Source organism: Triturus cristatus, chromosome 7 (genome assembly GCF_964204655.1).
Source record: "Triturus cristatus chromosome 7, aTriCri1.1, whole genome shotgun sequence".
In the NCBI taxonomy this organism is placed as follows: Eukaryota; Metazoa; Chordata; class Amphibia; order Caudata; family Salamandridae; genus Triturus; species Triturus cristatus.
This window is the reverse complement of record NC_140590.1, coordinates 1,631,333,445-1,631,359,827: the sequence shown is the minus strand read 5'-3', so window position 1 is coordinate 1,631,359,827 and position 26,383 is coordinate 1,631,333,445. Positions and strand designations below refer to the sequence as shown.

Sequence of the window (26,383 nt, the reverse complement as noted above, 5' to 3'; positions counted from 1 at the left end):
AAGTAAGAGGAAGGCAATACCAAAAACCACAACATTCCACTTAATAGAAGAAGCGATCACCAGACGACTAAGCTCTCTACATTAGACAACCCAGCAATTACATGAAAACAAATAGGTAACTAACTGCCGATCAAAATTCAAAACAGCACTTCTTCCACCAGCTACCTGAGAGAGACCTACATGTGCTGGGCAAAGTGCATGTACAGGAGACTTTTTTTTATTTTTTATTGATGGCACATTCTTCTAAGAGAGATAAAAACAATCACTCCATGGACTGCACTACTCTGCAAACAAAATATAACCCCAGTCTGTGTTAAAACGACTGAACTGCCTACAACTTCAAGCCAGTGGAGATGTGTGCTGCACACATGCCAAGTGATATTTATGGGTTGTAGGAGAGAGAGGTTGCCATGAACAGATGAGTGCTTAGCGGTGATGGGGAGGAAGGATCCCAGGAACGGGGCTCAGTTTAGGGTAATTGTGAAGCAGGACACAGATTTGTGGAGGTGATACATGTCTCAGTGAAAATGGTAATAGGGCACCAGTAATCGAAGTGTGTTTAGAGAAGACAAAATGCAAAGTTTGGGCAGTGTGTGAGAAAGTGGCTCTGTATATACTGTTCCTTAATAGGTACAGGGTGTACAGAGTCCACAGACCTCAAGGGTTTAACAGAGGTTAAAGTTAGATATAACCTTACTCTCCAAAGTGGTGGCCTGGTCGAGCAGTAAGGCAGTATCAGAGGACAGTGTAAAGCATTTGTTGTACACACTCAGTCAGCAAATAGTTCCACACACTCAATAACTGAACTCTAGGCCAATGGTTTGTATATAAAAAATATATGCTTGTTTTATTTTAGAACCAACACTTGGAATTAAAATATACTTTCTCGACAGGAGATGTTTCATAAAAATACTTTTGTATATGTAATAGACTTTTTAGTAAACAGTTACAAGTACTTGCAGTAGGCAACTATTTCTAAACACAATACATTGAGCTCAGTGATAAATTCAAATTATATGTAACAGATTACTTTTTAGATTACTTTTGTAATTCCAGGCTTGGATCCTAGATCCAGTCCTGGGTCAGTTCTCAGAATCAGCTGTTGAAAGTCGACTTTGGTACTGTAATGATTTTTAACTAATATTTAGCTATTTCAAAAGTTAGAACTTAGAAAATATTTCAGAGCAAACAATCAATGATTCCCTATGGAAGGAAATGTAGGTTACAGGTACAGTAGGTTATCGTTACTTTTGTAATCCAGTACTGGGTGTCTAGACTCAGTACTGGGACATTTATCCAAAACAGGTAAGTAATTACGTTTTCAGATGTTATACGATTTTTGAGGAATATTTAGAAATTGCAGAAATCAACACTTAGAAGAAATTTCACAGAAAAACAGTCAATGGTTTCCTATGGAAGAAAAATGAGTTAAAGGTAAGTATAGTTGTGGGTACTTTTCAGAGTCAGTGCTGGGCACCAAGATCCAGCACTGGGAGCTCACCTAAGAGCAGGTGAGTAAATTCGTTTTTGGTACTCGGCTGATTTTTGGTGAATATTTTGAGTTTTGGAAAAGTCCACACTTAGAAGAATTTCCAAGAAAAAGCCAGTCAGTGTTACCCTATGAGGAAAATGAAGTAAGCGGTTTAAGGGTAAGTACTCGACTGGCAGAGTTGAAGTTCTGGGCATAGACTCAGGGGTCCCCCAGTGTCAGGTAGGTACAGTCAGTTCACCCTCAGCGGTTTCAGGACGGCCGGGTGCAGAGAGAGTTAGGCCCAATGTTATCCTATGAGGGATAGGGGGGCCTGGGTTGGTGGCTGCTGTCGGGCAAGCCACGCGGCTGTGGGAGCTGGGCTCCTGGTCACTTACTCAGGGCAAGTGGGGAAGTAGGTTAGAGTAGAGTTTTCACTGCCAGGGCCAGTCGGGCAGCTGGGTGCAGGGTGCTTTTGAGCCGTCGGGCGCTCAATTGATTTCTATGGGAAATCTCCGGTTTGGAAAAAGACTGCAGGCTCGGGGACGAGGACTCTTCAGGTGCCACCACCACTTCGAGGGGTAAGTTGGGTAGTTGGGAGGATAGGTAGGTACCCCGGGATTGGGCACACAGGGCCGTGGGGCGCCGGGTGCAGGGGTGCCTTTTGATGTCGGAAATCTTACCCTCTTGTTGATCGCGGTTGGGGTGGCACTCTGTTCTGAGGCTGCAAGCTTCTTCAGGATAGTCGAGGGGGGTCCTTGGGTGCCGGACTCAGGGTCACAGTCGCCGTGGGGTCGTCCTCGTGGATTTAGTTCACTCCGGCACCGGCCAGGCTTGGCGGGTGCAGAGTGGGCTGGGATCGCGGTTCCGGGCTGCTGCCAGGGGTGAAAGGTAGGTTCTGAGTAGAGCCTCTACTCATGGGAGTCCCAGGGGATCAGAGTTCAAAGGTAGCCAGGTCCTCCGGGGTTTCTGAGGTTGCTGACCACAAGAGATGCCGGGTTTGGAGCAGAAGCAAGTCCGAGGTCGACAGGCCGGTAGGGCTGGGGCAAAGCAGTTGGTGTCTTCCTCTCCTTTGCAGCTGCAGGGCAGGTCTTCTTTTCTTCTCGCTCTTCTTGTAGTTTCGGAATCTGGAATCTGGGGAAGGAAGGTTCAGGGGGCCCCTAAATACTAGATTTAGGGGCGTTACAGGTAGGTGAAGGACAGGGACCAATGGGTCCTTGTCCTGGGGTGGGTACACCCCCTATCCTGCCCCTCTCCTGTGGGAGGGGGGCAGTAGCCTAATCCTGATAGGGTAGGGCCTCCCATCTTCAAGATGGCGAGAGCCCGGAGATGTGCTTCACCTCGCCTCCCCCACCTGAGGGGTGGGGTGGGCAGGCTGGCACATCCCCTGTCCTTGTATGGCGTTTTCGGCCAAGCTTCCCGCCAGAGTGGGGGGTTGCAGTGGCCTGGGGAAACTCCTAGAGGCGGCAGGCCTTTGAAGCTTCCCTTTGCTCATCCTGGGAGAGGAGATCTATCACCTCACCCAGGATGTGCATTGTTGCAGGCCCGGGAGAGCAGGGGCTCTCCCACCCAGGGGTCCAGCAACGTGTCTGCTGTGTGGCAGCCTGGGCAGCCTCAGAGCAGACGTGGATTGTAGGTTAGTTGTAAGAGGGCATCTCTAAGATGCCCTCTGGGGTGCTTGGTACATTAAATCTCACACTGGCATCAGTGTGGGTTTAATGTGCTGAGAAGTTTGATACCAAACTTCCCAGTCTTTAGTGTTGCCATTATGGTGCTGTGGAGCTCGTGTTTGACGAGCTCTCAGCACCATGTACTCTTAAATGGCAGCACTGCACTTACAGTCCCCGGAATGGACCTGGGTACTGTAGGGGCACAGGGCTCCTGCTCCTGTGCCCACACCATGGGCATAAGGCACCCAGCCAGAGGGGTGACTGACATATGCCTTGGCAGTGTGGGTGTTGGGCATGGCACACAGAGATGTGTGCCATGTCGACTCTTCATTTTGTCCTGCACCCAGACACTCAGCCTGCAAAGGCAGTGTGTGTGTGTGTGTAAGGGTACAGGGCCCTTAAGGGTGGCACAATGAGTGCTGCAGCCCTTAGCGGTCTTCCCTGGTCACAAGGCCCTGGGTACCTAGGGTACCATTTACTAGGGGCTGACATGTGGCCAGGGTTTGCCAATTTGGAGTTTGTGTGTTTTAAGGAAGGAACATAGGCCCTGGGCACCTGATTGGCAGGAGTCCAGGGTACACTCAGTCAAAGTACATTCAGCAATTTAGCAAAAAGTGGGGGCATACCATGCAAGAAAGAGGGCACTTTCTCACACAGTGTTTAAGGTAGGACAGAGGCAGAACACCGGGTGGGTATGTTTAACTAGGGCTGAGGAAAGCAAGGCACCAAAAAGGTGTATTTTTTGATGTAGGGATCTTTTTTTTTTAAATTAAGGTACTTTTTAGGTATGAAACACAAACCAAACTGTCATAAAAACACTGCACACACAGTAAAATTATGCATATTTGTAACATTTCTAGATTTAAAAAAAATGTGCATTATTCTACAATCCATTAGTTGCATCATATAATAGTAAGATTATTGTTTACTTCAATATGATTTTTTGAACACTGACCAAGTTAAGGGGTCATAATAAAGCATGGTGTCGTTGGCCAGAAAGTTACAATGCTCTACACCAGTGTTTCACAAACGTTTCAGAAAAACGACCCAATTTTTAGAACAACATTCTGTGACCCTCCTAGCTTTAATGGACAGGAGGCTGGCAATTTTTTTAATGTAACTAAACTATAGTGCAGTTGTGCACTGTTGTTTATAGACCGAACATTTTGCATTGAATTGGCCACTAAATAAGCACAGACATACAGTTTAACTGATAAAATTAATTATAATGCACATAAAGGATAATGGGTGGGAATCGGTTTTCAGTGAATATTTATCACTTACACATCATCAACTAAAGTGTTTTGATATATTGTGATCCTATTACAGTCTTTGTTTCCATCACACTTCAGAATCACCCAAACAAAAGAACGTGTTTCATTTCTGCATTCCTAAGTCCTGAATGTGTATAGTTCATTTACTGGTATTTACATTTTGCAGTGTGTTACAAAGAAATTATATCCTACACCCTTTCCATTTCACATTCACATTTCCTGTACACCAGCAAGATTGTCACACAATTCATTGTACTTTTCTTTTTCTGAGTGAGTGAGAGGAGTTTGTAAACACCAATCACCATGTTAAACAAGCATTGGTAACACCAATAGGCCTGATGTTAGCCGCCAGCCTTTTGGCAATTCTTGTTTTGTCATGCTTTTTGCAAAACTTTATTATACGATGTAGGAACGTGACCCTTTTTAGGTCTCACTGAGCAAGTGCATGAGCTGCTCTGCGAGACGTTTAGTGTGTGGCTCCAGAAAATGCTACCACATGCTTTTGCTTGTGGCGGCCTAGAGCTTGCGGTTACGCGCACAGGCGCGCGCGCCTCGCTCCGCCTCTCCAATGATTGCTATGCCTCTCCTTCAGCTCGCGCGCCTCGCTCCCCCCCTCTCGTTATGCCTCATCAAGCGCGCGCTCACCATTTGCATGTTGTTCCTGTTTCTTTCACTTTTAGCGTGAGGCGCGTGCACGCACACGCACGCACCACTCGCTGCTTTGCAAACATCGCACGAAGCAACTCCAAGAGGTTGTGAATATTTAACACGAGCACACAATGCTCCTGGCAATCGGGACACATTTTTTTAGGGATATTGTTTGGCTTAGGGCGCGAGGGACAGCATCGGCCACGAGCTAATTCAGCTGTTGTCCATGCGACGTGAATCCTCGCCTGACACGCGCTTCGCCCTGTGGGGGTGCCAGGGGAACGAATGGCTGATCAAAGAAGACGCAATTCGTATGACCCTTCTTCTACTGCCTGAGCAGCCTCCCCAAACACCCCCACCCACCGAACCTCAGGCCCCCACCCCGCCCGCGGGGGTCACGGATCACCAGCACTTCATTACGTTTTATTCAGCAAGAGAACTGATCTGACTTCCTATTATTCTGTCACGGCATCTGACGAGGGAGGGGGGCTTCCTCCCCAGGAGTTTATGGAGGGGTAGACGGACGGGCAAACAAAGGCTGATGGCGACGTTTATAATTGCATAAAATCATTAGACTTGATGTAAAGTAAGCACTGCGGGTTCGTTGACCTAGCGCACTGTGTGCCCGCTTTGTACTCACACTCACTGCCTGGTCTCTAGATTTACTCTGGTATATTGTTTTTACTTGGTTCTGCCCCAAGCTTATATACATATACTGGCCACGTGCACATCACCCCTTTGGCAGGCTGCTCCTTGCATGTATATTGCTTCATTAGCCCCAGCCCTTCTATCCCATTGTTTTTCATACTGACTGAAATTGCCTCTCCCTAATAGAAAGCTCTAGAATGTCTAGAGGTCATGCACAGGTTACTGTACCTGTGTGTTGTACAAAGTAGGTATATTCCTACTAGTATCTTCCTGTGTTCTGTAAAGAATGTTGTCATCACTTACTAGTAATATTCATTTCTCCTAAACTTACGCGCCAACATCCCAGCATCACTAAGTACCGCCACAGCATCACTCTGCATCGCCACAGCATCAGTCAACACCGCCACAGCATCAGTCAGCACCGCCACAGCATCAGTCAGCACCGCCACAGCATCAGTCAGCACCGCCACAGCATCAGTCAGCACCGCCACAGCATCAGTCAGCACCGCCACAGCATCAGTCAGGGCCACCACTGCATCAGTCAGGGCCACCACTGCATCAGTCAGGGCCACCAGAGCTTCACTCAGGGCCACCACAGCATCACTCAACGACACCACAGCATCACTCAACGACACCACAGCATCACTCAACGACACCACAGCATCACTCAGTGCTTCTTACACTTTTTAATTACAACTTCTTAGCATGCTGCACAGCAGCCACACTTCTCTACAGCACAGCTTAGAAACATTGACAAAGTCAATTGCTCTACCTAAACACTTAAAAGGCGCCCCAATGCATAGTCAATAGGTCTCGCCTTTGGGACATTGTAAGTCTTTAGTTATCCAGCACAATATCCTTCATTAAACAACATCAAGTGTTGCATGGCTAAACACTTATGAGATCCCAAAAGGGAGACCTATTGGCTATGCCAATGCTTGTTGTCATAGTCACCCCCACGTTTTGTCACTGGAACGCATTTTTTTCGACTAATGTGCACTATGTCACTGCTAACCAGGCCCCAGTGCCAGTGCGCGTCCCCTAATACAAGGTAAAATTGTCTAATTGTAACTAAATTGGCACCCACACTGGCACCTCTGAGTGCCTAGTAAGTGGTACCCCTGGGACCAAGGGCATGGGTACCAAAGAGGGTCCCTAAGGGCTGCAGCATGTATTATGCCACCCTAAGGGACCCCCATACAAAAGGCATGCAGCCTGACATTGCAGACTGTGTGTCATGGTGCAAACCATGACTCAAAACCAACATGGCACTCTCACTGTGTGCCATGCCAACATCACTAAATGTAATATATGTAAGTCACCACAACAACAGGTCTTATAGCCCTAACGCAGGGCGCATTATATTACATGTGAGGGCATAACTGCATGAGCGGGATATGACACTGTGCAGTCTAGTCCAAGTACTAAATGGTACAAGTGAACAGGGAAGACATCTTATACAGGGAAGCCATCTTAGGTCTACGTTTAGGGCACTGTTCATTACGAATTCCCCAGCTACAGGATGACTTTACTGAAACCTATGATGTTTGGTATCAAACACCTTGTCTTAATAAATCTGTACTGTTGCCAGTACAAGATATATTATGCCATGCACCCAAAGGGCACCTTAGAGGTGCCCTCTGAAAGCCTACTAGTCCTCTAGTGTGCTGGCTGACTGGTATCGACCAGCCCTCCACCACAGATGAGTTTCTGACCCCTGGAGGTGAGAGCACATGCTCTCTGAGGCCAGAAACAATGCCTGCTCCGGAGGAAGGTGTTCACTAGCCATTCTACTGGAGGAGCTGTGAATATGCATACTAAGGCCAGGGGCTTCAAAGCCCCTACCACCTTTGATATGCGAAACTGGCTTCCCCCAGACCTGGTATATGCCTCCCCTAGCCCTGAGGCCCATTTGGCACCAGGACAGGTGGGAAATTACCTAAGCAAGCAGGCGTGTTGCACTACCAGGCTAGTCACACCCATGAAAGAAGGGTTCCACCATTTTGTTTTGGTGGAACTAGGAACTCTGCGACAGGGTTATGCCCACTTCCCACAGGAAGTGGTCATTTAGGAGGTGTAGTGACCCCAAGGGTAAGTAGCTCATTGACTACTACTCTTCACTAGCCTTAACGTCCCTAAATTCAGTATTTAGGTGGCTCCTGACACCAGGAACTCAGATTCACACCCCTAAATAAAGAAGGACAAAGAAGAGCTTAAGAATGCAAGAACCCTGGACAAGCTATGGACTTGGTACAGGAGCAAGCAGGCAGGGTTTGGCGCTGACAATTGCAAAGACCCGACTTGTCCTGCAGCTGTCCATCCTCCAAAGCCTCGGAAGGCTGTCAACACTTCACCAACCATTCAGCTTCCCCTTTCAAGTGGAGGAGCCACTTCCCTGCAGCCTGCAGGCACCTATCGCAACATCTAGTTCACCGATCTGCTGACCACCGGGTCCAACAACGCAGCAGCTGCCCAGGAGGAGTTCACAGTGCTCCAGGAGGTCAGATCCGTTTCCCCACCAAGTTCAGAGATATTAGGAGCCGCCCTGCACTCATAGCCGTGGTACCGGACCCCTTACAGCTGCCAAGGCGTGTTCAGTGTCTAGTCCGGACACCAACACTGTCAAGATAGACCTACCAATGTGGGATGTCAGCTTCAGAGAGGCCATAATCAAGAGTGGCCCTGCTGTCCTGTTTTGTCCTCATCACAAGGTTGACCTAAAAAGTGAGAGCCTCCAACGCAAGTGACCCGCCGGACAAAACATAACTGCACCCAAGCCCCACAGCCCGAGTCTAAGTCTACTGACGGTGCATCCTTGCCCCAAAGACCTTCAAGAACCCCTTCGAGTTCTGACGGACTTGTCCCCAAGTCCACATTTGCAGCCTTTTTCTCTTTTTCTCCACAGACTTCAGTGTGGCGTGGCTACCCTTGTGACTAGCACCTCTGCACTCGGACACACTAAGGCAGGCAAACCAAAACTGCTGGTGGTTCTAAGGACCTTGGCCCCTATTTACATTAGGTCCAGAAAAACATCCCTGTAACTCAATTGCAAGTACCCCAATGCAGTGTATGTTTCGCCCATAGAACAGCATTGCCGCGTTCGAGGCTCATGCCTCTAACCTGACAGCTATATCTTCTGTGTTTTTTCTTTGTAAATCGCTAACTCGAAAAGTACTTACATACTCTCGTAGATCTTGTTGTCTAAATTAATATAAAAATCTATGTTATTTTCTAAATTTGTGTCGGATTTCCTTACTGAGTGTGTGTTTCATTTATTGATCCTGTGTGTGCAACAAGTGCCTAATATTCCCCTCTGTGATTGCACTAAATAATCCACAATTGACTTTAGTCAAAAATACTAATTTGATTTTGGATTTTTCTACATGTTTAATATGACCTGTTATGGCCTTGTGATAAGCCCCCAAGTCCATACTGTATTAAGAGATTTAAAACGTATACTAGTAGTTAGGCCTTAAAAGTCTGTTTTAATTTTACTTGTGTGCCATGCCTACAGCCCACTACCTATGGTATAGGTAAGACTCCCCGCTAGCTGGGTGCACTATACCACTGGTGAGGGTTACAGTTGCTAACAGGAACAGGCCCCCTCCTGTCTCACCCCCTTTTTGGCAGGAAGACAGGCGGGAAAAATTAGAGCAACCCAGAAGGTGTGCCGACCTCTGCCAACCTCACCCCTCAGGTGGGGGAAGCGAGGTGAAAGCCCACTTCAGTGCCTGCCATCTTGTAGATGGCAGGCACTCTCCAATCAGTGTTAGGGATTGTGCCCACTCCCCCATGTGGGGTGAGCACATCAAGGGTGCAGTCACCCCAAGGTCAGTAGCCCATTGGCTACTGACCACAAGTCCCCTAAAACGCCCCCTAAATACAGTATTTAGGGGGCAGAGCTGAACGCAGAAGGCAGATTCTCGCAACCTACAAAGAAGAAGGACGAAAGAAGACACCCAGCAGAGCAGACTGCAGAGAAGAATTGACTTGGCCCCATTCTTTGCGGCCCGTCTGCAGTTTCCAGAGATCCTGCCCCAAAAGTTGCATTGTCCTGCAGCCAGCGGCCTCCAGAACCCAGACTGACTGCCTTCCACAAAGACCGGTTCTCCTGTGAACAGCAGCTCTGTTCAAAGGAATCTCCAAAGCAAGACTCTGAGCCTGCTGAAGATGAAGAAACCCGACGCCTAGAATCACCACCAACTGAGCCTGCAGCCAAAACCTCAAAACCGGCAACTCCCATTGCAAACAACAGGGCACCCAATGCCAAATCAGCACCCTGCACCCGGCCGCCACTGTGGATGCACATTGTGTGCTAAAACGACCAAAACGTATGCAAAAAGGTAAGTACGTTTTTCAGGTAAAATACTTTTCACTTTCAAAAGTCGACACAGTGCAATTTCTAAACTGTTCAATGTTATCCTATGGAGGAAAACAACAATGAGGTTTCACGGGTAATTACCCAACTTACAGTTCCAGTCTTCAGGGGTTAAGATCAGCAGAGGGCAAAGTTAAGGTAAGCACAAAGTCTTCCCTACCAGTGGCACAGAGGATGCAGGGTGCAAACACAGCGTTGGGCGCCCAATGCTTTTCATTAAGGAATCTCAGTTTGACAAATAGGCTGCAGGCGTCAAACCGGAGGCTGCACAGAGGAAACCAGAGACAGCAGAGCTAAGGAGAGGTATTGAGGATCGTATGAGCACCGTCAATTCAGCTCACCAAGGTCCAGGGGGCTTAGAGTGTAGGGGTGTCCTTTGATTCTTCTCACTGGAGCCGGTGGCGGTCAGGAGGAGCCTCTGGATTCAGTCTGCAAGCATCGTCGTGGAGTCCCAAAGTGGTCAGCCAACGCTGGACTTGAGGTCAGGATCATTGGAGAACCTGTTCTGGATCCGTGGGCCACCTGAACACGGGCTGGAGGTGTCAAGAGCAGAGTGGGCAGGTCTTGCAGTTCTGGGGTGCACCAGAGTCCTTTGTGTAGATTTCTTGGGGACAGACCCCCTGTCCTCTGCAGTTCTAGTCTTTATTAAAGAGTAGGCAGTCTTCCTCTGGTTCCCGAAGTCATTGGCTGCAGGACAGGCTTTGTTTACTTTTGAAGGGTCTCTGAAGCTGGAGACAGGCTGGTCGGGCTGGGGCCAAGTCAGTAGGCGTATTCGGCTTTGCTTCATGGCATCTTCTTTATCCTTCTTCTAAGGTCAGAAGGAAATTTGTTTCCAGGTCTGGGGGAGCAACCTAAAAAGAAAATTATGGGGCATTTTAAGGGAGTAGCAGGTAGGGCCAATGGGCATCTCACCTGGGGTGACTACACCCTCTATTATGCCACCCTCCTGTGGGAGGGGGCATAGTCCTAGCCCTGATTGGAGGAGTCTCCCCATCTTCAGGATGGCAGGGACTGCAAGGTGTACTTCACCTCGCCTCCTTCACCTTAAGGGTGGAGTTGGCAGAGATGGGCACACCACTTATTCTTTCTAGGTTTCCCCCCTGGTTTTTCCACCTAAAGTGGGGATGTAAACCGGGGGCTGCCATCTGCTGCAAGCAGCATAGGCTGGGGTCACATTACAAAGGCTTGTATTATCAACGGTATGCGTTTGGAGCCACGACAGCACTGCGCAGCTCGGAATAAATGTGAAGCAGCGCCATAAATATTTCCATAAGGACCGCGTCTGCCTTTTGATATCGATTAGAGTGAGCGGCGCCATTAATATTCTCCCAGGAGGGCGTCTGCCTTTGTCGATATTGTGTGGAATCTACTTAGCCTATTCATAAGGCCCTTCCAGGGTCAGTGACCTGGAATTGTTTTTAAAAGTTGTGATTCTTCTGGTACAAACTATGTGCCTGCCAAGAACTAAGGGACCATTATAACATTCTACTCTATGTCCTGAAGATGGTCTAACGGACCGATTGGCCAACAAAGACCGAAACGTTGACAAGTTAATCTATTTCCCTAGCATTTTTTTGCATTTAGGAATAGTTTTCTGCTGTTTTAGATTCATTTCCTATCTTTTTGGAATAGATGTTTACACCTATGATTTGAAGGTTTTACTTTCTGTACAACATTGAATAACCTCTTTCATGGTGCTTTGTTATAACCTTTTGTATCCCCTCCCGATTTGTTCACATTAAAACTGTGTATATTTTGAAAAGTACATACCCTTGTAGCAAAATTGTTCATCATAGATTATTCACATTTTTAAATGAATGCATTGATGTTTACTTTGCTCAATAGTCAGCCACCGGTTGGGGCTTGACCAATAAGTAATAGATTGAAATAACCTAACAGTGTTTTGAACAAAATCTCTTGTAGGCACAGGTACTTATTATACATTACAAAGGCGGCAGGCCTTTGAAACTTATCTGCTGAGCACTGTGCCCATCCTGAGGGACGAGGTGTGACACCTCCGCTAAGGATGTGCTTTGTTTCTAGTTCCAGAGAGCAGAGGCTCCCCACTCAGGGGTCCAGAAACATGTCTGGTGGTACCAGGCTGCCTAAAGCCAATCTGTGGCCACACAAGGGTTGGTAGGTTTGTGTGGGTTTATTTTGAGTTTGGTATCAACCTCTCCTGGGTTCAGAGAAACCACCATGCTGCTGGGGAACTCGAGTTGCTGAGTTTCCAGCCCATGTACTCTCTATGGCTTCCATGGCACATTCAATATTAAGGACAATACCTCCATATTGTAGGGTCCTATCTGCTCATGCAGCTATGCCCACACCTGAAATATGGTGCACCCTGCCTTAGGGTTTGTAAGGTCTGCTAGAGGTGTGACTTACCTATACCTTAGGCAGTGCTAGTTGGCATGGCACACAGTTGACATGTTGACTTTGTTGTTGTGGTCTGCACCAGGGCTAGATGAAGGGTCCCTAGGGGACCTTCTTCAGTCCCAATGCCCTTGGTACCCTGGTACCATTTACTAAGGACTTACAGGGGGCTTGAAGTTGCCAACTGCGGATCAGTTTTGGGGAACAAAATACTGGTACTGGGATCCTGGACAGCAGAAACCAAGTACTCTACAATCAAAGGTGCATCAAAAGCAAGGCATAAAGTGGGAAGGTACTGCAACAGAACCTCTATTTTCTCACACCGCGTATCTCAAGGGTCGAGCCCCCCTGTCGATTCCCCCCCCCCCCCCCCAAGACAGGTCCCCCAGTTCCAGCTTGCAGCCTCTTTGCAACCGGACCGTTCTCCCATGTAAGTGAATGGGACACCCGATGCTGTGACACACCTCTGCACCCGGACAACCCAGAGCCTCCCGAGGTGACCTGTTGGTGTAGCCTTGGACCTAGCCCCATACTCACCTTAAGCCCCGAGAAATAGTTCTGTTAAGTCGCTGACAACTGCCTGGATGCAATACATGTTTTTCATCTGAAAGATAACATTACCGATCTAGAAAATGCAGTGTCCATTTCTGAAAACTGTAAAAATTCATAACTCGAAAAGTAATTACCCTATTCCGATGAGCTTAGTATCTAAACTTATATAAAAGTGTGTATTATATTTTTCATAAATTTGTGTCAGATTTCTTTATGGAGTGTGGTCTCACTTACTGCCTTTGTGTGTGTAATAAATGCTTAGCACTACCCTCTGAGATGCCTTACTGCTCGCCCACATGAACACAAAAGAGAGCATTTGAGGTGTCATTTGTGACTCTGTAATTCCTCTGGGGTTTGCTTAGACTCTTTACACAGTGTACCTCCTTTTGGTCCACTGTATAAAGAGCCCGCCTCCTACATCAACTACATATGTTCCATTCAATTCTTGGTTTATACATCATGATTAATTGGAAATTGATTGTCACAGCTAAAGAGGGCAAGGTCATCACAGGTGCTGCAAAAATCCTGCAACAATGAGTAAGCTTTGCGATGGATTTTAACTCCTGATCTGGTGCAGTAGGACATTATCCACAAAGGGCAATTTGTTTTCAGAAGCATGCAAGCTTACTGAATTATGTGGCACATACATTTTTTAACAAACTTTTGTTTGTTGTTTCAGAATGAAAGGGAGTTGGACCTGTGTGAGAAAGTGCCATCTTTCTTGCATGGTATGCCCCCACTTTTTGCTAAATTGCTGAATGTACTTCGATTGAGTGTACCCTGGGTTCCTGCCAATCAGGTGCCCAGGGCCTATGTTCCTTCCTTAAACCACACAAACTCCAAATTGGCAAACCCTAGCCACATGTCAGCCCCTAGTAAATGGTACCCTAGGTACCCAGGGCCTTGTGACCAGGGAAGGCCTCTAAGGGCTGCAGCACTCATTGTGCCACCCTCAGAGGCCCTGTACCCTTACACACACACACTGCCCTTGCAGGCTGAGTGTCTGGGTGCAGGACAAAACAAAGAGTCGACATGGCACACATCACTGTGTACCATGCCCATCACCTACACTGCCAAGGCATATGTCAGCCACCCCTCTAGCTGGGTGCATTACGCCTATGGTGTGGGCACAGGAGCAGGAGCCCTGTGCCCCTACAGTACCCGGGTCCATTCCTGGGCACTGTAAGTGCAGTGCTGTCACTTAAGAATACATGGTGCTGAGAGCTTGTCAAACACGAGCTCCACAGCACCATATTGGCAACACTGAAGCCTGGGAAGTTTGGTATCAAACTTCTCAGCACATTGAACCCACACTGATGCCAGTGTAGGATTTAATGTACTAAGCACCCCAGAGGGCATCTTAGAAGATGCCCCCTTACAGCTAACTTGCAATCCACGTCTGCTCTGAGGCTGCCCAGGCTGCCACACAGCAGACACGTTGCTGGACCCCTGGGTGGGAGAGCCCCTGCTCTCCCGGGCCTGCAACAATGCACATCCTGGGTGAGGTGAGAAATCTCCTCCCCCAGGATGAGCAAAGGGAAGCTTCAAAGGCATGCCGCCAGTTGGAGTTTCCCCAGGCCACTGCAACCCCCCACTCTGGCGGGAAGCTTGGCCGGAAACCCCATACAAGGACAGGGGATGTGCCAGCCTGCCCACCCCACCCCTCAGGTGGGGGAGGCGAGGTGAAGCACATCTCCGGGCTCTCGCCATCTTGAAGATGGGAGGCCCTACCCTATCAGGATTAGGCTACTGCCCCCCTCCCACAGGAGAGAGGCAGGATAGGGGGTGTACCCACCCCAGGACAAGGACCCATTGGTCCCTGGCCTTCACCTACCTGTAACGCCCCTAAATCTAGTATTTAGGGGCCCCCTGAACCTTCCTTCCTCAGATTCCAGAAAGAAAAACGACAAGAAGAGCAAGAAGAACAAAGACCTGCCCTGCAGCTGCTAAAAAGAGAAGAAGACACCAACTGCTTTGGCCCCAGCCCTACCGGCCTGTCGACTCTCGAACCTGCACCAGCGCGGCATCCCACGTGGCCAGCAACCTCACCAACCCCGGAGGACCTGGCTACCCTTTAGCTCTAAGCCCCTGGGACTCCCACGAGTAGAGGCTCTACTCAAGAAACCTACTTGCTATCCCTGGCACCAGCCCGGGACCGCGGACCCAACACACTCTGCACCAGCCAAGCCTGGCCAGTGCCGGAGTGGACAAAGACCCAGAGGACGACCCCACGGCGACTGTGACCCAGAGTCCGGCACCCAAGGACCCCCCTCGACATCCCGGAAGAAGCCTGCAGCCTCAGAACCAAGTGCCACCCCAGCCGCGATCAACCAGAGGGTAAGATTCCCGACGTCAAAAGGCACCCCTGCACCCGGCGCCCTGCGACCCCCTGTGCCCAATCCCGGGGTACCCACCTAACCTACAACTACCCAACTTACCTCTCGAAGTGGTGGTGGCACCTGAAACATCCTCGTCCCCGAGCCTGCAGCCTCTTTCCAAACCGGAATATTCCCATTGATTTCCATTGAGCGCCCTAAGGCTCAAAAGCACCCTGCACCCAGCCGCCCGAGTGGCCCTGGCAGTGCCCTCTCTACTCTAACCTACTTCCCCACTTGCCCTGAGTAAGTGACCAGGAGCCCAGCTCCCACAGCCGCGTGGCTTGCCAGACAGCAGCCACCAACCAAGGCCCCCCTATCCCTCATAGGATAACATTGGGCCCAACTCTCTCTGCACCCGGCCGTCCTGAAACCGCTGAGGGTGAATCAACTGTGCTTACCTGACACTGGGGGACCCCTGAGTCCATGCCCGGAATTTCAACACTACCAGTCGAGTACTTACCCTTAAACCGCTAACTTCATTTTCCTCATAGGGTAACATTGACTGGCTTTTTCTTCAAAAATCTTCTAAGTGTGAACTTTTCAAAACTGCAAAAATTCACCAAAAATCAGCCAAGTGACAAAAACGAATTTACTCACCTGCTCCTAGGTGAGCTCCCAGTGCTGGATCTTGGTGCCCAGCCCTGACTCCGAAAAGTGTTCACAACTATACTTACTTCTAACTCATTTTTCTCCCATAGGAAACCATTGTCTGCTTTTCTGTGAAATTTCTTCTAAGTGTCTACTTTTGCAAATTTGAAATATTCTTTTAAAATCGTACCAATTCTGCAAACGAAATTACTTACCTGCTTTTGATAAGGACCCCAGTCCTGGGTCTAGGCACCCAGTCCTGGATTACTAAAGTAACGATTAAGTACTCTACCTGCAATTTGAATTTCTTGCCATAGAGATCCATTGAATGTTTTCTGTGAAATATTTTCTAAGTGCTAACTTTTGAAATAGCTAAATATTATTTAAAAATCATTACAGTTATTAAGTCGACTTTCATCACTTGATTCTGAATACTGACCCCAGGCTGGTTCTAGGATCCAGACCTGGAATTCCAAAAGTAATCTGAAAAGTAATTTATTACAAATAACCTAAATTTACCATTGAGCTCAATGCATTGTTATGTTTAGGAAATAGGATTGTTTATTGCAACCAACTGTGACTGTTTACACAAATGTATTGCTTGAAACAAAAGTATTTATATTCAACCTCTCATTCTGAGAAAGTATATTTTTACCCCCTTTGTGGTTCTAAAAATAAAACAAGCATATATTTTATATATACAAATCATTGGCCTAGAGTTCAGTTATTGAGTGTGTGAAACCATTTGCTGACTGAGTGTGTACAATAAATGATTTACACTGTCCTCTGGTACTGCCTTACTGCTCGACCAAGCTACCACTTTTGAGAGTAAGGTCATACCTAACTTTGACCTCTATCAGCCTCTGGGGGACTGTGGACTCTGTACACCCTGTACCTATTAGGGAACAGTATATACAGAGCCACTTTCTCACATTGGTGGATCAGCGGTGGGATACAAACTTGCATTTGTTGGACTACTTGGTTACCATCTGATCACACGACAGAACTCTTAAAAATTGCCTTTAGAATTCTGATTGGTTTTTCCAAAATTACTAAAAGTCTTGCTAGGGCCTTGCTTAAGTCCCATTAGAATTTTAGAAAAATAAAAGTCACTATAGTCAGGGTAGAGGGTTAGAACTGTCAGGTTAGAATGTCTCAAACAAACCCAGCTATTAGTGATAATAATAACATGGACCTGGTGGAGGAGCTCGACCTCACACCTTACTTACACTTGTCTTTCAAGGAATTGAGGTCCTTATGTAAACTCAAAAATTTACAAATGGGTCAGCATCCAACCAAACAAGGGCTCCAGGAGCTCCTGGCTGAGTATGCTAAAGACCACCCATCTGAACATGGTGATGACCAGTCAGATGGGGAAAGGGAATCAGGGGAGGAGGACAGCAACCTCCCCATACTATTCCCTAGGGAGGAGATGGCACCCATACCCTCCAACTCAAGACATAGCATCTGGGCACCTAGAGACCACACAGGTGGCTCTGGTCCCAGAGACAACACTGGGGGACCCCCCAGTGAAGAGGACAGCCTTGTGAGGCTGGCCAAAAGAATAGATCTAGAGTCCAGGCTCCTGGCTCTAGAAAAGGAAAGGAGAGAGATGGGTTTAGCACCCATCAATGGTGGCAGCAATAATAAAAACAAGGATAGGGAGGAAACTTCTGACCTTAAAATCCCCAAAGGGATTGTCCCTAAATTTGAGGAAGGTGATGATATCACCAAATGGTTCACAGCCTTTGAGAGGGCTTGTGATATCAGGAAAGTAAAGAAACCTCTCTGGGGGGCACTCCTGTGGGAACTGTTCTCTGGTAACTGCAGGGACAGGCTTCTGACTCTCTCTGGGCCAGAAGCAGGATCCTATGACCTCATGAAGAAAGCTCTGATTGAGGGATTTGGATTCACCACTGAGGAGTATAGAATTAGATTCAGGGGGGCTCACAAAACCCAGACCCAGTCCTGGATTGATTTTGTAGATTTCTCAGTGAAGACACTGGATGGTTGGTTAGCTGGACATGGTGTGCAGGATTTTACTGGATTGTACAATTTATTCATGAAGGAACATATTTTGAGTAACTGCACAAATGAAAAGTTGCATCAGCATTTGGTAGACCTAGGTCTAATTTCTCCCCAAGAATTGGGAAAGAAGGCAGACCACTGGGTCAAGACTAGGGTGACCAAGACAACCACTGGGGGTGACCAAAAGAAGGTGGTCACAAAACCTCCCCAGGGGAAAGGTGGTGAGAATCCCCAAGATAAAAAGTCTGAGTCTTCCAAAGGGCCCCAAAAACCTGTTCAGGTGGGTGGGACCCAAACTACTCCCTATGTGCCCCAACCATATAGGGGGAAGAACTTTGATCCCTTAAAGGCCTGGTGTAATACCTGTAAGAAGCAGGGACACCTAACTGTATCTTGCCCCCAAAACAAAGCCCCTAAGGCACCCAGTACAGCCACTCCTGGGGCAGCAAGTATACAAATGGGATCAGAGGTGTACCCTGAGCAAATCTGGGAACACACTGAAGCAAGTTTAGTCTCCTTGGGAGAAGTGGAGTTTGCCACTGTGGCTGTGTGGCCCCCCAACTTAAAGAAATACTTACAGTACCCCTGGGTAAATGGAACTAGGGTAGAAGCTCTGAGGGATACAGGTGCCAGTGTCACTATGGTGAAAGACACACTGGTTTCCCCTGAGCAATACTTGATTGGGAAGTCTTACCCAGTCACCAACGCTGACAGTGTCACCACTAGTCATCCCATGGCCATGGTAACATTAGGCTGGGGGGGGGTTACTGGCCTGAAACAGGTAGTGGTCTCTCCAAAGTTGCCAGCTGCATGCCTGCTTGGAAATGATCTGGAAACCTCAGCCTGGGCTGAAGTTGAGTTAAAGGCCCATGCAGCCATGCTGGGCATCCCTGAATTGGCGTGTGTGCAAACCAGAGCACAGAGCAAGAGGAAGGGTGAAAAAGTAGGTTTGGAGCCTGGAATAATGGCCCAACCAACCAAGAGGAAGGGCAAGGAGACTGGGGGACCAGCTTCTGTACAGCCAAACACTCAGAACCCCTCTCCCCCTGGAGAGGATGTAGATACCCCTGAGGGAACTGAGTCCATGGAGCTTGACCCTTACCAGGTTGAACTCTTGGGCCCAGGGGGACCCTCTAGGGAAGAGCTGTGCCAGGGCCAGCGAGACTGTCCCACTCTTGAAAGCCTGAGACAACAAGCTGCTTCAGAAGCCAGGGGAGATGTCAGTGGTACCCACAGAGCTTATTGGGAAGAGGGATTACTGTATGCTGAGGCAAGAGACCCCACTCCTGGAGCCACCAGGAGGGTGGTAGTGCCACAGAAGTACAGGGAGTTCCTCCTAACTTTGGCTCATGACATCCCCCTAGCTGGACATCTGGGGCAATCCAAAACTTGGGAAAGGTTAGTGAGTCACTTTTACTGGCCCCAGATGCACCAAAAGGTGAAGGAGTTTGTCAGCTCCTGTGTTACCTGTCAGGCCAGTGGCAAGACAGGTGGCCACCCAAAGGCCCCCCTCATTCCACTACCAGTGGTGGGGGTCCCCTTTGAAAGGGTAGGTGTGGACATTGTGGGTCCACTTGAACCTCCCACAGCCTCAGGGAACAAATTCATTCTAGTAGTAGTGGATCATGCTACTAGGTACCCTGAAGCAATTCCACTTAGGACTACTACAGCTCCTGCAGTAGCCAAGGCCCTCCTGGGTGTCTTCACCAGGGTGGGTTTTCCTAAGGAGGTGGTTTCAGACAGAGGTTCCAACTTCATGTCTGCTTACCTAACACACATGTGGAAAGAGTGTGGAGTGCAGTACAAGTTTACTACACCCTACCACCCACAAACCAATGGCCTTGTTGAGAGGTTCAACAAGACATTGAAAGGTATGATCATGGGACTCCCTGAGAAACTCAAAAGGAGGTGGGATGTCCTGTTACCATGCTTGCTTTTCGCTTACAGGGAAGTGCCACAGAAGGGAGTAGGTTTCTCACCCTTTGAACTTCTGTTTGGTCATCCTGTAAGGGGACCACTATGTCTTGTAAAAGAGGGCTGGGAGAGGCCTCTTCAGGAACCCAAACAAGACATAGTGGACTATGTGCTTGGCCTAAGGTCCAGAATGGATGAGTATATGGAAAAGGCATCCAAGAACCTTGAGGCCAGCCAGGAGCTCCAGAAGCACTGGTATGACCAAAAAGCTGCACTGGTTGAATTTCAACCAGGGCAACAGGTGTGGGTTTTGGAGCCAGTGGCACCAAGGGCTCTCCAAGACAAATGGAGTGGCCCTTACCCTATCCTAGAGAGAAAGAGTGAGGTCACCTATCTAGTTGACCTGGGCACTAGCAGGACACCCAAAAGGGTCATCCATGTGAACCGCCTTAAACTCTACAATGATAGGGCTGACATCACCATGCTGATGGTGACTGATGAAGAACAGGAAGCAGAGAGTGAGCCACTCCCTGACCTCCTATCCTACAGCCCAAAAGATGGGTCAGTAGATGGTGTGATTTTCTCAGACACCCTCTCTGCCCAACAGCAGACTGACTGCAAGCAAGTCTTGCAACAATATGCTAGCCTCTTTTCCCTGACCCCTGGTCTGACAAGCTGGTGTACCCATGATGTGGACACTGGTGACAGTGCACCTGTCAAGAACAAAATCTATCGACAGTCAGATCAAGTCAAGGAAAGCATCAAAGCTGAGGTCAGCAAGATGCTGGAGTTAGGGGTCATTGAGCCTTCAGAGAGCCCCTGGGCTAGCCCAGTGGTTCTGGTCCCCAAACCTCATCAACAGGGTGAGAAGAGAGAGATGAGGTTCTGTGTGGACTATAGAGGGCTCAACTCTGTCACCAAGACAGATGCTCACCCTATCCCAAGAGCAGATGAACTGATAGACAAATTGGGGGCTGCCAAATTTCTCAGTACCTTTGACTTAACTGCAGGGTACTGGCAGATTGGCATGGCCCCAGGAGCAAAAGAAAAGACAGCATTCTCCACCCCTGATGGGCATTATCAGTTTACTGTGATGCCCTTTGGGTTAAAGAATGCCCCTGCCACCTTCCAGAGGTTGGTGAACCATGTCCTGGCTGGGTTGGAGTCCTTTAGTGCAGCTTATCTTGATGATATTGCTGTCTTTAGCTCCACCTGGCAGGATCACCTGATCCACCTTGGGAAGGTTTTAGAGGCTCTGCAGAGGGCAGGTCTCACTATCAAGGCATCCAAATGCCAGATAGGGCAGGGCACTGTGGTGTACTTGGGCCACCTTGTAGGTGGAGGCCAGGTACAGCCCTTACAACCTAAAATCCAGGCCATCATGGACTGGATAGCTCCAACAACCCAGACCCAAGTCAGGGCATTCCTTGGCTTGACTGGGTACTACAGGAGGTTTGTGAAGGGGTATGGGTCCATTGTGACCCCCCTCACAGAACTCACCTCCAAGAAAATGCCCAAGAAAGTTAACTGGACAGTTAGTTGTCAAAAGGCTTTTGACACCCTAAAAGAAGCAATGTGCTCAGCACCAATTCTAAAAGCTCCAGATTATGCCAAGCAGTTCATAGTGCAGACTGATGCCTCTGAGCTAGGGATAGGAGCGGTCCTATCCCAGACCAATGATGAAGGCCAAGACCAACCTGTTGCTTTTATAAGCAGAAGACTACTCCCTAGAGAGCAGCGTTGGAGTGCCATTGAAAGGGAGGCCTTTGCTGTGGTTTGGTCCCTGAAGAAGCTGAGGCCATACTTGTTTGGCACTCACTTCCTAGTTCAAACTGACCACAGACCTCTCAGATGGCTAATGCAGATGAAAGGGGAAAATCCAAAACTACTGAGGTGGTCCATCTCCCTACAGGGAATGGACTTTGAAGTGGAACACAGACCAGGGACTGCCCATGCCAATGCAGATGGACTTTCCAGGTTCTTCCACTTAGACAATGAAGACTCCATAGGACAAGGTTAGTCTCATCACCTTTCGTTTGGGGGGGGGTTGTGTGAGAAAGTGCCATCTTTCTTGCATGGTATGCCCCCACTTTTTGCTAAATTGCTGAATGTACTTCGATTGAGTGTACCCTGGGTTCCTGCCAATCAGGTGCCCAGGGCCTATGTTCCTTCCTTAAACCACACAAACTCCAAATTGGCAAACCCTAGCCACATGTCAGCCCCTAGTAAATGGTACCCTAGGTACCCAGGGCCTTGTGACCAGGGAAGGCCTCTAAGGGCTGCAGCACTCATTGTGCCACCCTCAGAGGCCCTGTACCCTTACACACACACACTGCCCTTGCAGGCTGAGTGTCTGGGTGCAGGACAAAACAAAGAGTCGACATGGCACACATCACTGTGTACCATGCCCATCACCTACACTGCCAAGGCATATGTCAGCCACCCCTCTAGCTGGGTGCATTACGCCTATGGTGTGGGCACAGGAGCAGGAGCCCTGTGCCCCTACAGTACCCGGGTCCATTCCTGGGCACTGTAAGTGCAGTGCTGTCACTTAAGAATACATGGTGCTGAGAGCTTGTCAAACACGAGCTCCACAGCACCATATTGGCAACACTGAAGCCTGGGAAGTTTGGTATCAAACTTCTCAGCACATTGAACCCACACTGATGCCAGTGTAGGATTTAATGTACTAAGCACCCCAGAGGGCATCTTAGAAGATGCCCCCTTACAGCTAACTTGCAATCCACGTCTGCTCTGAGGCTGCCCAGGCTGCCACACAGCAGACACGTTGCTGGACCCCTGGGTGGGAGAGCCCCTGCTCTCCCGGGCCTGCAACAATGCACATCCTGGGTGAGGTGAGAAATCTCCTCCCCCAGGATGAGCAAAGGGAAGCTTCAAAGGCATGCCGCCAGTTGGAGTTTCCCCAGGCCACTGCAACCCCCCACTCTGGCGGGAAGCTTGGCCGGAAACCCCATACAATGCCAGGGGATGTGCCAGCCTGCCCACCCCACCCCTCAGGTGGGGGAGGCGAGGTGAAGCACATCTCCGGGCTCTCGCCATCTTGAAGATGGGAGGCCCTACCCTATCAGGATTAGGCTACTGCCCCCCTCCCACAGGAGAGAGGCAGGATAGGGGGTGTACCCACCCCAGGACAAGGACCCATTGGTCCCTGGCCTTCACCTACCTGTAACGCCCCTAAATCTAGTATTTAGGGGCCCCCTGAACCTTCCTTCCTCAGATTCCAGAAAGAAAAACGACAAGAAGAGCAAGAAGAACAAAGACCTGCCCTGCAGCTGCTAAAAAGAGAAGAAGACACCAACTGCTTTGGCCCCAGCCCTACCGGCCTGTCGACTCTCGAACCTGCACCAGCGCGGCATCCCACGTGGCCAGCAACCTCACCAACCCCGGAGGACCTGGCTACCCTTTAGCTCTAAGCCCCTGGGACTCCCACGAGTAGAGGCTCTACTCAAGAAACCTACTTGCTATCCCTGGCACCAGCCCGGGACCGCGGACCCAACACACTCTGCACCAGCCAAGCCTGGCCAGTGCCGGAGTGGACAAAGACCCAGAGGACGACCCCACGGCGACTGTGACCCAGAGTCCGGCACCCAAGGACCCCCCTCGACATCCCGGAAGAAGCCTGCAGCCTCAGAACCAAGTGCCACCCCAGCCGCGATCAACCAGAGGGTAAGATTCCCGACGTCAAAAGGCACCCCTGCACCCGGCGCCCTGCGACCCCCTGTGCCCAATCCCGGGGTACCCACCTAACCTACAACTACCCAACTTACCTCTCGAAGTGGTGGTGGCACCTGAAACATCCTCGTCCCCGAGCCTGCAGCCTCTTTCCAAACCGGAATATTCCCATTGATTTCCATTGAGCGCCCTAAGGCTCAAAAGCACCCTGCACCCAGCCGCCCGAGTGGCCCTGGCAGTGCCCTCTCTACTCTAACCTACTTCCCCACTTGCCCTGAGTAAGTGACCAGGAGCCCAGCTCCCACAGCCGCGTGGCTTGCCAGACAGCAGCCACCAACCAAGGCCCCCCTATCCCTCATAGGATAACATTGGGCCCAACTCTCTCTGCACCCGGCCGTCCTGAAACCGCTGAGGGTGAATCAACTGTGCTTACCTGACACTGGGGGACCCCTGAGTCCATGCCCGGAATTTCAACACTACCAGTCGAGTACTTACCCTTAAACCGCTAACTTCATTTTCCTCATAGGGTAACATTGACTGGCTTTTTCTTCAAAAATCTTCTAAGTGTGAACTTTTCAAAACTGCAAAAATTCACCAAAAATCAGCCAAGTGACAAAAACGAATTTACTCACCTGCTCCTAGGTGAGCTCCCAGTGCTGGATCTTGGTGCCCAGCCCTGACTCCGAAAAGTGTTCACAACTATACTTACTTCTAACTCATTTTTCTCCCATAGGAAACCATTGTCTGCTTTTCTGTGAAATTTCTTCTAAGTGTCTACTTTTGCAAATTTGAAATATTCTTTTAAAATCGTACCAATTCTGCAAACGAAATTACTTACCTGCTTTTGATAAGGACCCCAGTCCTGGGTCTAGGCACCCAGTCCTGGATTACTAAAGTAACGATTAAGTACTCTACCTGCAATTTGAATTTCTTGCCATAGAGATCCATTGAATGTTTTCTGTGAAATATTTTCTAAGTGCTAACTTTTGAAATAGCTAAATATTATTTAAAAATCATTACAGTTATTAAGTCGACTTTCATCACTTGATTCTGAATACTGACCCCAGGCTGGTTCTAGGATCCAGACCTGGAATTCCAAAAGTAATCTGAAAAGTAATTTATTACAAATAACCTAAATTTACCATTGAGCTCAATGCATTGTTATGTTTAGGAAATAGGATTGTTTATTGCAACCAACTGTGACTGTTTACACAAATTTATTGCTTGAAACAAAAGTATTTATATTCAACCTCTCATTCTGAGAAAGTATATTTTTACCCCCTTTGTGGTTCTAAAAATAAAACAAGCATATATTTTATATATACAAATCATTGGCCTAGAGTTCAGTTATTGAGTGTGTGAAACCATTTGCTGACTGAGTGTGTACAATAAATGCTTTACACTGTCCTCTGGTACTGCCTTACTGCTCGACCAAGCTACCACTTTTGAGAGTAAGGTCATACCTAACTTTGACCTCTATCAGCCTCTGGGGGACTGTGGACTCTGTACACCCTGTACCTATTAGGGAACAGTATATACAGAGCCACTTTCTCACAACCTGCCTGTGCTGCACCGTTAGCGCTGAATGCATCATTAACATTTGTCACTTTGATAAGCTCCTTAATCCAAAGTCTGTCAGGAACATGCTACAACCTGGGCATAACAAGTAGAGAGCAGAAGGCTTTAGGATGTGAAGCAGTCACAGTGCTGCCTCCAAAGTGCACCCCCCGGGTTTCAACCTTTCCCTTCAAGGCTGTAGAAAAGAGTGGCGACGTAAGCCAGCTGTCCTTCTCAGAACCCACAGCTGAATGTGAAACCTACCCCTTCAGGCAGCAGCAAAGCTCTGAGATGTGAGCAGACAAATAGTTACCTCCCATTCGCACCTGTACAGACTCAAAATCCCTGCTCCTGTTTGGGGAGGTAAATGGTTATTGGGATTTCAGAAATCATACACACGGCTGAAATCCCGTCCTTCACCTGTTCAACAAGAGATTGGGGAGGATGTTATGTTGAACAGGGAGCAAACTCCCTCCACCCAAAAATGTACGAAAAAGCGGAGTCATCCATCAATATTTAAGCTTTTTTACATTGCCAAAAGAACAAATCACCTCAAACATGTACTTAGCACCACCAAAAGGAACTGGTAGGAGAAGCAATCCATGAGTTCTATGCAAACAGCATCCAAACAGTGAACACATATACCACTGAACAACCATGAAGAGAAACAGCATTAATAGGCGTTCAATTTATGTAATCATGTGGCTAACCAACGAACTTGGATCACTCTATAAAATGAAGCAGACATGATGCATAGGGAACTTGCTGGAACATTGGGAAAGCTTGATCATTTGTAATGTTGTACAAAGGTCTGTTAAATACCAGGTCAAGCACTATTGCAGTCTTTTACAAAGACTCCTATTCTGAATACACTGTGACGGAAGCCTGAAATGCTTCATTACTCACATCTGATACAGTGATCACCCTCTTGAGAAGGGCCACTTATCCTCAGAACATGCATGCTTTTTTATTTATCTAGTGTCCTAATTGCAGCTAGGTGGACCACTCCCGAACTTTGGGCAGCAGCCTCCTAACTCTCCCACAGCTAAACACGGCCAATAACTTTTATGCATTGCACATCGCCCCTGCCCTAGGGACCTTGGACCTGCAGTTAACAAACTGCTACAAGTATTGACTCCTAAAACTCTCACACCAAAATCTTTTACATTTAACATAGAAGCACTGCACATCTTTTACCAGTCCATGCACTC

At 48.5% G+C, this 26,383-nt stretch overlaps 1 protein-coding gene across 1 annotated transcript in view; it reads right to left on the bottom strand.

Annotated features, from left to right (window-relative positions):
- The window catches only part of PRPF6 (pre-mRNA processing factor 6), a 349,710-nt gene that overhangs the window by 120,414 nt on the left and 202,913 nt on the right, over nucleotides 1-26,383 (bottom strand). The gene's annotated exons all lie outside the window — the stretch shown is intronic.